Raw genomic sequence first — 18,021 nt, 5'->3', positions numbered from 1 at the left:
AAAAAGTACTTTCATTTTTGGGGCTAAAAAGTGGGGGGACAAGCATAAAAACTAGCGAAGTAGACTTCTTGGGGGACTGCAAGGATGGGTCAGGTGTTTTGGAGATTTCAGATGACATTAAAATATGCTAGCACCCATTTTCAAGTACCCATAATTTGAATGGACTACTTATTTTCACCAAAAAATACTGCTTTATGCCATTCTTCACCACTTTTACAAAGACGCTAATAAGAAGCAATTTAAGCTACTTAAGTACCCCAAACACTTTTATTAGGGCTATTAGCAGGGCCGGTTCTACCGTTACGCATGGTATGCAGCTGAGTAGGGTGCCACATAGTGGAGGGCGCCTCAGCTGCGTACCATGCGGGTCGCGGGCAGACTGTGTCTCTGACACAGCTGCACCGTGTGTGTAGTGCTGACCGAACGCACGACACAGTGCCAAGCACACAGCCGCCGGCAGCTGTGTTTGTTGTAGTTAGCAGCCAATGAGAGTCTGTCAGACTACTACAAGGGGAGGCTACTACTGGGGGCACTACACTACAAGGGGGGGGTTACTACTGGGGGGACTACTACTGGGGAACTACAATGGGGGGGGACTACTACAAGGGGCACTACAAGAGGGGGGACTACTACTAGGGGCACTACAAGGGAGGGACCACTACTGGGGGCACTATATAAAGGGCAATACTGGTGGCACTGCTTTGGGGGGGGAACTACAACTGGGGCCACTGTTTAAAGGGCACTGGATAAGGGGTACCACTATTGGCACTGCATGGGGGGGACTACTACTGGGGGCACTGCATAGGGGAGGTAGTACTACTGGGGCACTATATAAGGGGCTTACTACTGGGGGTACAAGTGACACTGCACAGGGGGGGACTACTACTGGGGGCACTACATAGGAGGACTACTGCTGGGGGCACTATATAGGGGTTTACTACTGGGGGCACAAGGGGCACTGCACAGGGGGGACCACTACGAGGGGCACCGCATAAAGGGTACCACTACTGGGGGCATTGCACAGGGGGACTACTACTGGGGGCACTATATAAGAGGCATACTACGGCGGGCACAAGGGGCACTTTACAGGAGGGACCACTACCGGGGGCACTGTAAAAGGGGCACTGCATAGGGGGGCACCAAAAAATATACTCGCTTACCAAAAAAATTGGCCTAGGGCGGCCCTGGCTATTAGTACACATCTACATTGATTCCCTATGTTAGTGCATGTTTTTTTGGGTATACATGTAGACTGATTTCCCCACTTCTGACAGTACTTTCCGCCTGTTCCGCATTCGCCGCTTTCCGTTTTCGCGTGTTTAGGAATTGAATAGGGAGAAAAGCGGGGGAGCGCACAAAAAGTTTTCACCTCTGAAACAGACAAAGGAGGCGGAAAGTCGGACAGGCGAAACTTATCCGACTTTTCGCCTCTATTTGAATACGAGCCTTAGGCGCTTACATTGGAGGCCATACTCTGTTGGAGATTCTGCACCTAGCATTGGGCTGGCACAAATTTCCATGGTGGGAACGATGGTTGCATCTAGAGATGCACTAAGCGGTAATTCAGTTTCTAAAGATGCTCAAAGTGGGCGTCCCAGTCCTTGCACATCCAGATGCACACTTGTACACCAGGGAAGGGCTATTATCATTAGCATAAAGTCACAGATGCAACTACGGCAAGAGACACTAAAGAGGTCGCAGCAGCATGCAGCTCAGAGTCAGCACCCATATATTTTGAAGCGGTTACTTTACCACTGGATAAGTCATTTACTATTCCATTGGGCTGCTAGCACTGGGAAGCCTCTATTCACTTGCTTGTACTGGTCAGACATACAACTACATGCTGAGTTGTTTGGTCTCTGATAGCTGCCAGGAAGGGCTGGCTAGAAACATCTAGGTGTGTGAGCCTTGCTTGGATTGGTGCTTTTCCCCACTCATACAGTCCTTTGGGGTTGTCGCTGAACTGGTGCCTTAAGGGCCTGATTCGGTGCACGCAGTCGCCAACGCAGCCGCATCTTTTTGCAGAGCCGCAGTGGTGATAATATGCAAATGCTAGTTTCAGCATTCTCGTTGTGTACTAGCGTGCACCAGAATGTGCAAGCCCTGAGATGCCCACTTTCAGTGCCCATGCACGCTGCAACACAGTCGGTAGTTCTGGACAATCTACCATCGAAGCACCATCAGCACTTGCACCAGCTCCATGGCAGAAGCAGTCTTCTCCATTTGAGCATGGCCTTTGTGGCTGTGGCTCTGCGTTTGAGAATGTAGCCGCTTTCACTGACCTGCCCACTCTTTTAGCTGCAGCAAACCATGGACCTGATTCAGACCCGCTTGCTAAGGGGCGATCGCTCTGAGCGATTTTCCCCCATCTGCGCATGCGTATAACTCACAGTGCGCGGGCCCAAGCCATTCGTTGCGATCTGCTTTTGGTAGCTCGTAAGCCACTATCAGGTCGCTGCTTGAAGTGACAGATAGTGCCGTTTGTGGGTGGTAACAGGGGAAGGTGCATGTGAACGGGGGAGTGGTGTTGCGAACGCAGGCATGTCTGCCTGCCAAAACGGCATTTAAAGGGCGTGCATAATTAGCAAAGTAGCATCATTGTACACGTCACCTGCATGTGTTTCAGCCCACACTGATTGCTGTGCTTGCAGCAGGTTAAGGCAACCCCAAGGGCTGCGAGAAACTCCGATGGCTCATGATGGTCCCGATTAATCATTCATTTTCCGGAGATGACGTGTGTTGCGAGCGCAGGAGCGCACTTTGCCAAATCTCGCTAAGACACAGTGAGCGTCCTTACGCGAGGCAGTGCGAACGCTTAATTTACATATCCGGACCCTTTTTGCAACCGAGCGATCGCATCTTGCGAGCGGGTCTGAATCAGGCCCCATGCGTGCTTGTAAATGCACACACCTAACATCCAATTGGTTGAACGTGAACCCAATACAGACAACTGAGTTGCTCTTATCTGAATAAAGTCTGATATGTGAACTCAACTAATTTCATATATAAGTTTATTTATATATATATATATATATATATATATATATATATATATATATATATATATGAAATATTATTCAACAATATATAATCAAACAATGCACAACTGGTTATCATATACAATGATGTTATCTATTATAATAATAAAAGCAATAAAAAAAGAGGTACAAAACAACCACATCTAAAAGAGAGTGTTTAAATACTTAGTGCCATATTCAATTAGAGGTGAAAAGTCCAAGGTCAGACTTTTCGCCATCATCGCCGTTTTTGCTGGGGATAAAGTATCGGGCGCGTGCCCACTTATTCCAGTATTCAATTAGGAATTGGTGAAAACGGGACCCGGCGAAAAGGTAAGTATCGAAAAGTCCTGTCACTTATTGGGGAAATCAGCCTGTCACCTCCTAAAAGATGGTCTGACATGGGGATCACTATGGGTACCCCCGATTTGGCCTGCTGAAGGTAATTGGTGTTTTTAAACAGCTGCCGCAGTTGCATTAATGCGTCTTTGAATAAGTTGTGAAGAATAGCATTTAGCTTTATTTATTTTATTTAAATAACTAGTCCCATCAAATTTGGGGTACATGAAAATGGGTGCAAGCATATTTTAAGTCCATAAAATGATTTTTAAAAATTCTTCAAAAATCCACCTACCGCAACCACCCGCATTATAGAAAACACCTCTGCATACTTGGGAACCCCCCCTTAATCAATTTCACTAGTTTTTAAGTTTGTCCTCCAAATTTTTTTTTTTGCTCCCAAACTGAAACCACTTTTTTTGGGGTGTCCTATGCTTATTTAAAAAAAAATGTTGACACACATTATTTAAAGGGGACATTCCAAAGGCTGCAGTGTACTTTTTTAAATTATACACCCCAAAACCCCAATTCTGCACATTTTGCATACTGCAAAAGCAACCAAAGATTTTTTTAAGGCTAAAAAGTGGAATGTTATGCAATGGCCAAGTCAATCCCCTGACCTGAATCCGATTGAGCATTCATTTCACTTGATGAAGACAAAACTGAAGGGAAAATGCCCCATGAACAAGCAGGAACTGAAGACATTTGCAGTAGAGGCCTGGCAGAGCATCACCAGGGGTGAAACCCAGCGTCTGGTGATTTCTATGCGTTCCAGACTTCAGGCTGTAATTGCCTGCAAAGGATTTGCAACAAAGTATTAAAAAGTGAAAGTTAGATTTAGGATTGTTTAGTTTGTCCCATTACTTTTGGCCCCTTAAAAAGTGGGAGGCACATATAGAAACCATTGTAATTCCTACACCGTTCACCTGATTTCGATGTAATTACCCTCAAATTAAATCTAAAAGTCTGCAGTTAAAGCACATCTTGTTTGTTTCATTTCAAAGCCATTGTGGTGGTGAAAAGAGGCCAAAATAGGAAAATTCTGTCAATGTCCCAATATTTATGCACCTGACTGTATACTTTCTACACGGATAATTAAAGACTCTGATGTTATATAGCCAAAATTGGCTGGAGGAATGTGCACCACGTTTGCTGATTAAGGATTGGGATTTTATAATTTTCAAATAATCCATAAAAGGAGTCATTTTTCTATATACAGGATTGTGGATTATATAATTTTTTTTACATACCACAATATCCAGGGCCTGATTCAGCGCGGATTACTATTGGGATAGCGTACACAGATGTCCGAATGTTGCGTACTGCGTATGCATCGCAGTGCGCGTGTTAGCATTGCGATTGCTCTGCGTTCACCTACGCAGATACAAAGCAATCACAGACAGAGGGACAGGACGTCAGCGTTTGGGGGTGGTGACAGGGGAGTGGTTGAAGAAACGCAGGCGTGGCTGTCAGTTTCAACGCCGTTGCATGGGTGTGCATAAATCAGCCACTGCGACGGAATACGCAGCTTGTGTACTCACTGTGTGCAACAGGGTTAGCAATTTCTGAGTAAGATCAGACCTGTTGTAATTGTGTGTGAGCGGCTGATGTTCCCGATGTATACACAGGAATGCAAGGTATTACAGATGTGCGAAAGCGGAAGTCTCTATAATAGCTTTGCGATTGCAGCCATTACTATATATTCGCTGCAGACCTGCATGCGTAATCGCAGCTGCGATTGCAATAGCGATTCGTGGTGAATCAGGCCCTTAGTTTTGGGTAGCATTTAATAAATGCTACCCTGTTTCTGGCAGTGGTTATTGGGATATTTTGTGGAAAGTTTGCCAGGAATAGAAAGACCCATGGGCGTAGCTATAATCCACAAACCGCTGCATTCTTATTTTCCATAGCCCAAAGCCGTTTTGTAGCTCATTATCTGTCAGCTGTTTCAACAGCTCTGTCGTTTCTTCTTTACCCCAGTAACTGATGTAAAACGGGTTCCCTTGAGTACAGATCTGTCTTTAGGGAAAAGAAAGAAGTCACATAGTGCTAGGTCTGGCAAGTATGGAGGGTTTTCTAGCACTGCAGAGAGAACATTGTGGGCTGGTGCATTGTCCTGATGGAGGATAAAACCATTTTTTCACAACTCTGGCCTCTTCTGATTTTTTCCCAAAAATTGCTAGAACATTGTCACGCTTGTGCTTTGATTTGTTTGTGGATCCGGACCTGGGCTTCGACTGGACTGAGTTCAGAGTGAGTGAAGCTGGCTGACTTGAGGTGATCTGCACAAGTGCAAAAATCTCTGTGAATAGCTCTTTACAGGAACACTGGATCACCGGAATGGGACCGGATGCTGGATAGGAACCGGATTGGCTTGAACACCGGAATGTCTGGAATCAGGTATTGGACTGGTACAGATGGTGCTGGGTATCAAACGAGAACAGATGGTGCCAGATGTCGGACTGGAATGGATGGTGCCGGTTATCGGACTGGCCCTTTAAAGCTTGATTTTGCTCAGATTGCAAAGGTGTGGAGGACTGAGCAATAGAGTAGTTCTTTGCAGGAGGAGTTGAACGCTTCGATGACTCCACATGGGCTGTCTTTGGACCAAATTTCTTAGCTTCACTAAAAGTCACTAAATTCTGGAGCATTGGATCATCAGACTCAGTGAGTGGATTAGCCCATTCTAAAGCTTCACCTCTGAAGGACAGGAAAAATTATCTAACAACGGACCTGATTCAGCAAGGAACGTAGTTGCTTATACACAAACAATCGGTCGATTGTTGCGTACTGCACATGCATCGCGGTGCGCGAACTAGCCACTGCGATTGGGACAGCATTCACAGAGAATACATAGACCCATGGCAGAGTGATTGACAGGAAGTGCTGTTTGTGGTTTGGTGACGGGGGGGGGGGGTCTGGCGAACACAGGCGTGCCAGTGTGTGTCAACGCCGTGGCATGGGTGTGCATAAATTAGCCACTGCGATACCAGATGCCGCCTGGGGCCTCATAGCATACGCTGAAGTAAGCAATTCCTGAGTAAGGTCTGGGCTTCATTAACTGTCCGAAGTTACTCAATGTTACCAATTGTTTCACTATGTTGGCCAAGTATACGGACGTGAGTAAGGGGAAGTGGGCTTCCTTATGTGAGGCTGCGATCGCAATGCTAATGCAAACATTTACATATCACCGCTGAGTTTAGCAACTGCTTTGTGTGCGTATAAGCAGAATAGCGATCTGTAGTGAATCAGGCCCACCGTTGGTAGGAGTAACACCAGAAGATAAATCAGACTCCATGATGGTAAGGTATTAATTAACCAATGCATGATATTGTGCCAAATCTCCATTGAAGTAGGCAGATGATGAAACATCAGACAAGTTCGGTGAGGTTGAAGCTTGCAATGCACATACAAGAGCAGAAGTAGCGTCAGCTTGAGATACTCCGGACTGCAAAGATGAGGCCATCTTCTGAACTGACTGGCTTAAGTCCCCGACTGGGACTAGCAGGACACTTGGAGTCCTATCCTGGGGCAGAATGTTAGAAGCCTCCATTGGTGTTGAGATATTTGTATCTCCTTCTGAGGTTATGGACTCAGGACTCATTGTTAAGAGAACTGAATCAGAATCCCTTCTTGAGTTAGCAGGTTGAAGTCTGCTACTTGGACAGTAGATGAAAAAAACAAAAAGCGCTAATACCTATTTTAGAGATCGTATTAATTGCTGCATTCAAAATAAACCCAATGAAAAGCCTGCCCTCTACAGTGGGGAAAACTGGAAACTCCCCAAAAAAGCAGTGACAAATGTAAAAAGAAATAGTGGGCGCTAGTCAGGGTACAGTTAAAAAAGGTATTTAATAAGGGGCAATAGAAGTACCTCCAAGGGATAAAGACACATATAGAAATACATAAATGATGATATTCAAAACATGTAAATACAACAATTAAGAAAAAAATAAATAAATAAAATAAAAATATATAAATAAAAATAAAAATGAAAAAATAATAATAAATAAAAAATAACCAATAAGATAAATCCTAAAAAATGAAAAATACCTAATGAAGTTAATATGAAATGATATAATAAATACACAGTATATGCATATACAATAATTATAAAACAGCATGCACCACTCCTCGTATGGTGCTGCGCATAAGACTACATAAATGTATTAAACCACAGAGCAATTGCTGTTTGATAAACCCAGATGTAGCAATGTTGCATCAATTAGGATACTAAAATCACTTAGCAAGAGAGATACACATATCCTTCAAAAAGCTGTATACATTTGTATCTGAAGTGATTCCTGCTAATATGTTCCCAAAAGAGAAAATTCTCTGAAGCAAGATATAGATGGATCGTAGCTCATACGTGTATAGCAATCCCAGTTAGAGCTATAAATGGATCCAAACCAAATATTTGGTAATTAGAGGCTGTGGATATGCAGCATGGGTTGTCAGACGGGAGAGAGTAGATCACATGCATGTGTGTTTGTAAAATGTCCCGCTCAGTTTTTCTGCCCTGAATGTGTCCCTTATATTCAGATCAAGTCCTGCATGGTCAGCAAGCCGGCAGCAGTGTTTTTACCAGTATGGTGGTCAAATCAGCAGGGACCCACGATCAGGGGGACAGTAGCCCATGTACTCAATGTCTCTCCACAGCGGGCACTGGTGTAACGCGTTTCTCCGCCTATACGCCCATCAGCGGTTTCCTCAGACAGAAAAACTGAGCGGGACATTTTACAAACACACATGCATGTGATCTACTCTCTCCCGTCTGACACCCATGCTGCATATCCACAGCCTCTAATTACCAAATATTTGGTTTGGATCCATTTATAGCTCTAACTGGGATTGCTATACACGTATGAGCTACGATCCATCTATATCTTGCTTCAGAGAATTTTCTCTTTTGGGAACATATTAGCAGGAATCACTTCAGATACAAATGTATACAGCTTTTTGAAGGATATGTGTATCTCTCTTGCTAAGTGATTTTAGTATCCTAATTGATGCAACATTGCTACATCTGGGTTTATCAAACAGCAATTGCTCTGTGGTTTAATACATTTATGTAGTCTTATGCGCAGCACCATACGAGGAGTGGTGCATGCTGTTTTATAATTATTGTATATGCATATACTGTGTATTTATTATATCATTTCATATTAACTTCATTAGGTATTTTTCATTTTTTAGGATTTATCTTATTGGTTATTTTTTATTTATTATTATTTTTTCATTTTTATTTTTATTTATATATTTTTATTTTATTTATTTATTTTTTTCTTAATTGTTGTATTTACATGTTTTGAATATCATCATTTATGTATTTCTATATGTGTCTTTATCCCTTGGAGGTACTTCTATTGCCCCTTATTAAATACCTTTTTTAACTGTACCCTGACTAGCGCCCACTATTTATTTTTACATTTGTCACTGCTACTTGGACAGGCAGATGTGAGTTTTTTCTTGGAGTCAAAACTTTATTATCTTCATTACAAAAAGTTTGAATGTTATTAAGTACTGGATTCTTAGTCTCAATAAGTTGATTAGCCCACTCCAAGGCTGTTCCCCTAAAAGCTGAGACTAAGTATTTCACTGCCAACGTTGAAGAGATGGGAATTGGGGATGCTGTCTAAAAGTATGTACTGTATGACACTGACGCGTCAAGGCACGGAATTGAGCAAGATTTCCATCAAAGTAGAGGGAATGCTGGGCATCTGCTGAAGATGGAATCGGATGGAGTCTGGATGAATTTGAATTGGCTGGAACCGAAGGAGGCAAAATCCGTCTGGAACTGGAATGGGCATAATCCAGATAGGAACCGGAATGGGCAGAATCCAGATAGGAACCGGAATGGGCAGAATCCAGATAGGAACCGGAATAGCTGGACACTGGGATTGAAACGGAATAGCTGGAAGCCAAGATTGAACCAGAATAGCTGGACACTGGGATTGCATCGGAATAGCTAGAATCGGCTGGAACCGAAGGATCTGATGGCCCTTCTTGGGCCCAGACCATGCTGGAAGTCTTGAGTGACCGGGCAGGATTTAAAGACAGGGTCGATAAAGTGGTACACAGACTAGTCTCCAAAAGGGTGATACTCTCAGGATGTGGCTGACAAAGGTCCATATCAGAATCTGTGGCACTATGATTCTCTCCTAGGATCTTGGCACTGAAGATCCCCACTGGGTCTGAGGCTCTGGGGACCCCCTCTGGGGTTGGCAACTCAGGCACCACTCCTGGGATTGGCAACTCCAGCATCCCCCCTGGGGTTGGCAACTCAGGCACCCCTCCTGGGGCCGGAACATCGGACACACCTCCTTGGGCCGGAACATCGGACACTTCTCTGGATTTGAGAGATTTGAATATACTTATTTGATCACTGAACTTGAAATAGGGTTTTCTTGTCACAGGATCCCAATCATAAATTTGGAGTTTTCTACTGGACAACCTTCTTGACGACTATATTAAGAGTAGCAAGAGTGGAAACACAGGACAGTTTGGAGACACGAATACTATAACATTGAGACTTGTGACCATCTCTAGGTTTGCGAAGGATGCAATCTTTAATGAAGTGACCAGAATTTCCACAGTAAACAGAACTCCTTGCACCACTGGCATTCAGCTTCAGAAAGCTTGGACCGTAGATGGCACTGATGTATTTTTTTTCTCTGCATGGAGGAAGAGACTTTAGTTCCAAAGGAGCCTAAATAAGAGAGCTCTTTAGGAGCTGGATATGTAGTGGCAGTCTTTACTGTGTCTGAAGGATTCCCAGGAATTCAGGTATTTTCGAGATAATACTGGTCAGAAGACCTTGTAGCTGTACTATCATTAGATGAAGAATCCTCAGTCGATCAGGATTCACCGCACTGGGAGTCTGGGAAGCTAGAGTTCTGTTAGCAGAAAGTTCAGGATGGGATAGAGCCCCAGGTCCTAACAGAGTAATTTGGAGGTTATCTTGTCTGGCAAAAATTTCTTGTAAGCACTGGAACAGCTGACTTTGTGACAGACCCTCCAAACGACTTGGTAATTCCTGCAGGAGGTCTGGTGCCAGTCCTGTACTGTTGGCCGCATCCATATGGCCAGTGGAAACTGTCACGTTTGTGCTTTGATTTGATTGCGGACCCGCACTTGGGCTTTGAACTGTACTGGGGTCAGAGTGAGTGAAATTGTAAAGTGTACCGGAACACAGGATCACCAGAATGGGACCGGATGCTGGATAGCTGGAAAGAAACAGGATTGGCTTGAACACCGGAATGGCTAGAATCAGATATCGGACTGGAACCGATGGTGCCAGGCATCGGACTGCAGGATCACTGGGATCAAACTGGATTGCAGGGGCTAGCAGTGCAGCAAGATGGTAAAACTGAATTTAGAGTCTTTAGAGAATAGGAAGAATCTGCAGGAGTTCATTGGAAAGCACCCAGCTAGGGTGTGGACAACATTGCACTGGCAATTGCTGTGTCATGGATTATCTGCAAACATCACGTGACTACATACTGGTCTCCTGTTGGAGGATGGACAGTCATCTGGCTCAGACTGTCATGACTGCGCCCAGCAGCCAGCATTGGAGGGAATGCTGCATGTGGAAGCTAGAAATACTGCAGGAGATAAGAGGCCACAGCTGAGGGAAGTATGTCACAGTGTTAGATCATGGAGCGGGTGACAGGTGAGTAACCCAGCGGCAGCGGAAACTGGAAACATTTTTGTAGTAATGTTGACTCACTGTTGTGCATTCTGGTACCCAGTCCAAAATAACACCATTGAAAGAAAACAATTAACATGGCTTTAAATTTGGATTTGCTTTGACATGTGTACATGTGGTAGGAAATATATATTGTAAGCTCCAATGGGGCAGGGACTGATGTGAATGGACAAATATTCTCTGTAAAGCGCTACTTGCAATTGTGATCCGTGATGAATCAGGCCCAGTGTTCAGAAATTAAGAACATCTAAATTCAAAGGGGACTCACTTGCATTAAGAAGTGTCACCCTCAGGTAGGAGCTAGATGTGCCCGCTCACTCCACCTCTGCGTTTACACTCACTGGAAACTGCAATTTTCTCAGCCCTGAAGCTGCCAATAAGGATGGAGCACTTGAAAAGTCACCATTAGATAAGTGAGATAAGATGTCAATGGGATAAGGGGCAGATGTATGAAGTTCTGGGAAGGGATAAAGTGGAGAGTGATAAACGACCAACCAATCAGCTCCCAACTGTCATTTTTCAAACACAACCTGTAACATGACAGTTTGGGGCTGAATGGCTGTCCATAAAATCTTACCAGACTACTATGTATGATAAGGCTACCTACTGGGGTAACATTCCATTTTCAGTGAGTGGTGTGTGTGTGTAGTGAATGGTAAGGGAGGTTTGTGTAGTGGATACAACAATGTAATGGGGCACTATAATGTGGCATAATATGAACTGGACTGTAAGCTTGTGGGCAGAGCCCTCTTACCTCTTTGTTATTACTGAGTCTTGCTTTATTAATGTTTTATTCTGAATTGTAAAGTGCAATAGAATATACTGGCGCTATACAAGAAAATGAGAGATATGGTAAGAACTTACCCTTGTTATCTCTCTTTCTTTGAAGTCCATAGGGTCCACAGGGTTGACCTTGGGGTTATAGGTTGGGAACCAAATCCGGGCACCACACAGTTAAGCTTTTAGCTCCCAGGATGCACTGGGTCCACTCTCCCTATAATCCCGCCCCCAAGTCAGAGGCACCTTAGTTTGTAAGTAGCCAAAGGCCGGAGGAGGAAAGAAAGAGAGAGAAGACTGGAACACTCAAGAACCACACTCACAGAGAAGGAGACGGGAAACCGGTGACCAGTAATACAGCCCATATGAAGCCAGGTGCGTCAGGGCGGGTTCCCTGTGGACCCAATGGACTTCGAAGAAAGAGAGATAACAAGGGTAAGTTCTTACCATATCTCTCATTTTCTTCTTCAGAGTCCATAGGCGGTCCACAGGGTTGACCTTGGGGATGTCCCAAAGCAGTCCTTATAAGGGTGGGGACGCTCCTGTGATGAGACGAGAATCTGTCACCCAAAAGGAAGCATCCTGAGAGGCAAAGGAATCCAATGCATAGAACCTAAGAAAGGTGTAGACAGAAGTTCACTTGGCCACCTTTCAAGGCAGAACAGCCGAGGCGCCACAGCGAGCTGCCCACGAGGGGCCCACAGCCTGAGTAGCATAAGCATTAACCGAAACAGAAAGGCCGTCCTATGTGTAGGCCCCTGCCATCTAGGCAATTTCCACTTATCGGCCAGCCATCCGTTCCTGTGAACTTCATCGACTACAAATAAGGAGTCTGATGTCCTGAAGGAACTTGAACGGACCACGTAAATCCGGAGAGGCTGGACCACAGTCAATAAGGCCACCCCAGCCGAGAAGACTGGAGACTTAAATGTCGGTACAAGAAGTTCCTGAAAGATATGGAACTTAAAAACCACTTTAGGAAGAAACACAGTGTAAGTGCGACTCACAACCCTGTCTTGGTGAAATATCGAGAAGAGGGAGCCACATGAGAACGCTCCCAAATCCGACACTCTCCTGGCAGAAGCAAATGCCAAATGAAAGAGAGTCTAAGCCAAAAACCACGTAAGGGCTATTAAAGCTAGTGGTTCAAATGGAGGCCACAGGAGGACACGAAGAACCACTGTCAAATCCCAAGGAGCCCCCAGGGGGGATAAAGGGAGGTAGAATTAAGAAAACACCCTGAAGGAAGGTTCGGATACCCGAGAGTGGAGCAATTCCACATGCGAACGAAACCGACAGTGCAGAGACCCGCACTTTCAGGAAGGCCAGGCGGAGGGCGAGACCTAAGCCAGCTGGAAGGAATGCCAGAACTTCTGGAAATCCTAAACACCTGAGGATCGTAGCTACAGGTATGATACCATAAGAATTATGCATGCCACAGTCTGTGGTAGATCCCAGCAAAAGTTGGCTGGATACATCCAGACGATGACAGAGTCAGAGAAGCCTTAGGACCACAGTAGGGACGCAGTCAAAGACAAATGATCCCAGACCAGGGAAAGGCGAGGACCCTGAGACAACAGATCCGGATATTGAGGCAGCAGGAATGGAGCGTCGATGGGGAGACTCTGAAAAGTACCAGTGACATCTGGGGCAATTTGGAGGCACCAACAGGAGAGTACCTCCGTCTCGATTGGACTTCCGAAGACCTTGAGGAAGAAGGGAGACCGAAGGAAACAGGTACACAAAGTGGAAGGTCCACTTCACCGACAACACGTCACCGAAGGTTGCTGCAGCACCTCTAGTTCCGGACTCTAACACCAGCAGTGTGTGACAATGTCAGAAGGTCATGAGGACCACCTGTGGGAGGCCCCCTCTGCTCACTAGGAGTTGAAAGCACTCTTGGAGAAGAGACTAGTCCTAAGGATGCACGTCGTGATGGCTGAGGAAGCCCACTTCCCAATGGAGAACTCCCAGAATGAACACTGCAGAGATGGCTGGGAGGAGACCATTGCAGAATGTGTGACATTCTTGTTATTGCTACCCAACGACCAGTGTCTCCTAGATGTAAGCCACTGTTGTGACATTGTCGGACTGAACCTTTACAGGGTTACCGTGAAGTATGTGTTAGGCCAGAGTGAGGGCCCAAGACAGCTTAAAGTTCCAACAAGTTAATTGGCAGGGCGGAATCGACAGATGTCCTTCTGCCCTGAAAGGAATGCGGACCAGACACTGCACCCCAGAGACTGGCGTCCGTTGTAAGGATTACTCTGGATGAGTTGGCCATAGCCACCCAGATAGAGACCAACGCACCTCCGGAGAGAGAATCATGGTTTGAATAGTGATCCGATTGAGAAACCCGTTCCATCTGGAGAGGATCAGATCGTGCAAAGGCCTGGAATGGAACTGAGCATATTCCACCCTGTCGAGGGTAGACACCCTGGATTCCAGAACGCGCACTACAGAGTGTAATAACAGTTGTCGACTGTTTGGACATTCGCGCACTCGTAGTTGAAGAGTGGAGATCTTGTCTTACGTCCGAAGAATTCTCAGATTCTGAGAATACAGCAGGGCTCCCTGATGAATTATACCTTGTCAGGGAATCAGGGAGGTCTTTTTCCCAGTTGATAACCATTTGTGCTTGTGAAGGAAAGCAATAGTTAACTTGAAATGACTTTAAAGTACCCTGGTGATCCTGCCAAGAGCAGGATGCGGTCCAGATACAGGAGTAGTCGGATATCCTGAACCGGTGGGCTGTTATGAAAGCCACAAATCTAGTAAACCCCGGTGGGTCTGTGGACAGTCCAAAGGGCAGAGCCCGAAAATTGGAAGTGTTGCTGAGGCACAGCCAACCTGAACTAATGCTGATGAGAGGGCTCTATAGGTACGTGTCCTGAACATTCAGCGATACCAGAAAGTCCCCGGGTTCCAAATCTCGGATGATGGAGCGTAGGGTTTTCCTCCTGAGCCTAGGCACCTTATAGGAACTGGTTTAGGGATTTGAGATAGAGGATAGGCCAATGAGGACCATTCGTCCTCTGCACAAGAAAGAAAGTTGAATAACCAGTGCCTTGCAGAGATAGTGGGGTTGGCATAAACACACCTGCTCACCACAAGAAATGTATAGCTTTCTGGATCTGTAAGGCCTTGTTCGGATCTGAAGAAGGGCCTGTGTAGCAAAACATGTGGGGAGGCCATCTGAACAATGAGAGGGCGTACCCGTGAGAGATGTCAACTCTTATCCAAGCATCAGTGGTGACTTGACACCAGCACTGGGCGAACTGAAAAAGTCGGTATCTCACTCTGGGATCCCCCAGATAAAGACCTTCCCCATCAGGCTGAAGGTTCAACCTTAGGTTTAGAAGCAGGGTGTCTGGATGTCCAAGTCTGCTCGGTACCGGGTATGGCGGCCCTCATGGAGGCCGACAACCTAGGAAAAGACCAGTCTTTAGGCTGTCCCTGAAGATAAAAAGACTTAACAGATTTAGCCTGAGGCCTTGTAGTGGGAGTAGCTGAAGGCGGAAATTTGCCGTTCGTGATACTGTGCTAGAATCTTGTCAATACCAGGACCAAACAAGATCTCCCCAAGATAGGGAATCCATTTTTAAGGCCTATCTTGGAGTCCATTTCTGCCGTCCCTGAGAGCAGCTATAAGGTATGGCGGCAGATACAGACGCAGGCGAAACCCTGAAGGTTAGGAAACTGGCATCCAATGGTGTTACTACAACAATATGAAACTGCAGTTTTTATGTGAGCAACAAAAGACATCTAATCGCCAGAAGTTTTTGAGGAAAAAAGCTCTACAAATGCATGAGCCCAGCACTCACTAGCATTAGTCACCCATGCGATAGCCATGGTTGGACAGGCAACAGCCCTGAAAGCGAGTATATTGATTTCAGGCAAAGTTACCACCTACGTATCCCGTCAGAGCAGGGATAGGAGTCGTAGCAGCGCTCTTAAGCAGCCGAGTAACATGAGAATCCACCCCATGAGATGATTCTTATGACTTGCAATGACCCCCAGGGAATGGGGATACCTCCTATCTGGCGATTGCCAGACCCCCGCCATGTGATTTTCCCACTGGTCAGGAGGGGGAAAAACAGCCAAAGACACTTTAATGCTTAAACTGAGGGTGATTTGATTTAGGTGCCGGTTCGACATCCTCTATAACTAGGGTGGCTCGACCGCCCTCACCCAAGCAGGGATAATAATACTTGATTTAGGCTCCCCCTCGTGTGAAAGGAATAGGAGTCCAAAATATCATAACCACAGGGCTTTTACTACGCCATCTTGTATTCCTTAGAAACGACATCTACCCAGGGTGGCTGTCGTGGTAATCCCTGCAAGGGAAATGACAGACTTCTGTGGAACCTGAGGGAATTTGAAAAAACCCCGGTAGGGAGCGATAGTCTGTGTCACAGGGGTAAACCGCAAGAACTGCGAGATACCCTGAGAGGGAAGGGTAGCATGTTGAGGTAACCCCAAGTGGGTTACAACTATGGGGCCGCCAGGTGATGCGCAATGGAGACCTGGGTCTTGAGAAAACAAACCGCCCAAGAGGGGTGCATTAAGGGGCCCGGCACCTGATGGCACTTTACACATAACCCTTCCTGAGTAAAATCCTCCGTACTCACACCTGCAGTCCATGACTCACAGGATAGCAAAAAAATGGGTGCAGTATCGTGCTCTATTTCCTGGTCAGACCTATCTGACTGACCAGCCACGCGGAAATATCAAGCAGTGCTATACTGGTCCTGACTGATGCTAAGATTAGCTGCAGGGACCCATTACATACATGCCTACCCTCCCGGAAGGGTAGGCATTTCTCCCGCATTCTGCCCACTTCCTAGTGAAGTGGGCAGAATTAGGAGAATACCCGCGGCAATCGCGGGTCTCCGTGAAGGGGGCGGGGCTTAAACTGTGATTCTGCATGAATCACAGCATTTGGCCCCGCCCCCTATGTAAATTGTGCCCAATCGCTGCAATTTCACCACGAGGGGAAGCGAATCATCAAGCCCCGCCCCCGTCGGCCCCCTGCTGCTTCTCTTACCCGGGCTTCTCCCGGGAAGAGAATATTAAAGGTAGGCAACCCTGACCCATTATCAGCGTATGCAACACACAATTCCATCTAAAATATGGCAACTTGCAGCATGCAACAGTATGTGACAAACCTCACAAATATTGACAAGTATATACATGTGAGGTCTCAGAACCACCCTAAGTACATCTGTATTAGGGCAGATTGTAAAGAAAAGGGATAGATATACACTGACAGGTGATAGAAAAAGCAGATAGTCAGCACTAGCATAAGTCATATACAATGCAGACATATATATATACATAAACATTACATATAATATACTGCAAATATCGCTACATTCAACTGCCCAGATTCAGTGTCTGGGAAGGCTATAGCGCTGTGTACACTCACCCAAATGGCCAGGTACGCAGGGGGACTGGGCTCACTGTTATCCTAGGAGATCTGCGATGCACCATAGAGAAAATGGCCGCCTGGAGACCTCAGAGGAAGCGTGGCCCGCGGAGGAATGCAGTTCAGGGACGCCAGACCACACACAGGAAAGGCGCGCTGAGCTGAGGGGAGGAGCCGCTAGACAGGGAAGGCTGCTTCCCCTGGCTAGAAATTAACCCCACGGGACGCCGGCTCCCGCTGCCAAACTTCAAGTCCCTGGTGGTCTAGCAGTAACATGGAGTTTGCCTCTACAGAAGGGGAGCCCGCCGCCGCTGCTAGCGCCTCCGGTCTGTCCCCAGAGACCGGAGGCTGCATGTTACACACGCGGGTCACCGCAAGCGGCAGCTTGGACGTCCAACGGACAATCCGATGCTGCCACTCTGAAGAGTTCTAAAAATAAAAGTAAAACTCCTACATTAAACTTAGGGGCTGCTAATCAGCCACCGACTGCGGCCGGACACCTACGTAAACTGAGGTGCCTCTGGCTTGGGGGCGGGATTATAGGGAGAGTGGACCCAGTGCATCCTGGGAGCTACAAGCTTAACTGCGTGGTACCCAGATTTTTTTCCCAACCTATAACCCCAAGGTCAACCCTGTGGACCCCCTATGGACTCTGAAGAAATGTTTATTTTAAATAAAAAATAATAATTTGGGGGGGATGACGACACTAATGTGGCATAATATGAACTGTGGGAACTGTAGTGTGCCATAAT

The sequence above is a fragment of the Taudactylus pleione genome, unplaced genomic scaffold (genome assembly GCF_031769625.1).
Source record: "Taudactylus pleione unplaced genomic scaffold, aTauple2 ptg000113l, whole genome shotgun sequence".
In the NCBI taxonomy this organism is placed as follows: Eukaryota; Metazoa; Chordata; class Amphibia; order Anura; family Myobatrachidae; genus Taudactylus; species Taudactylus pleione.
Note: the sequence above shows the minus strand (reverse complement) of the source record.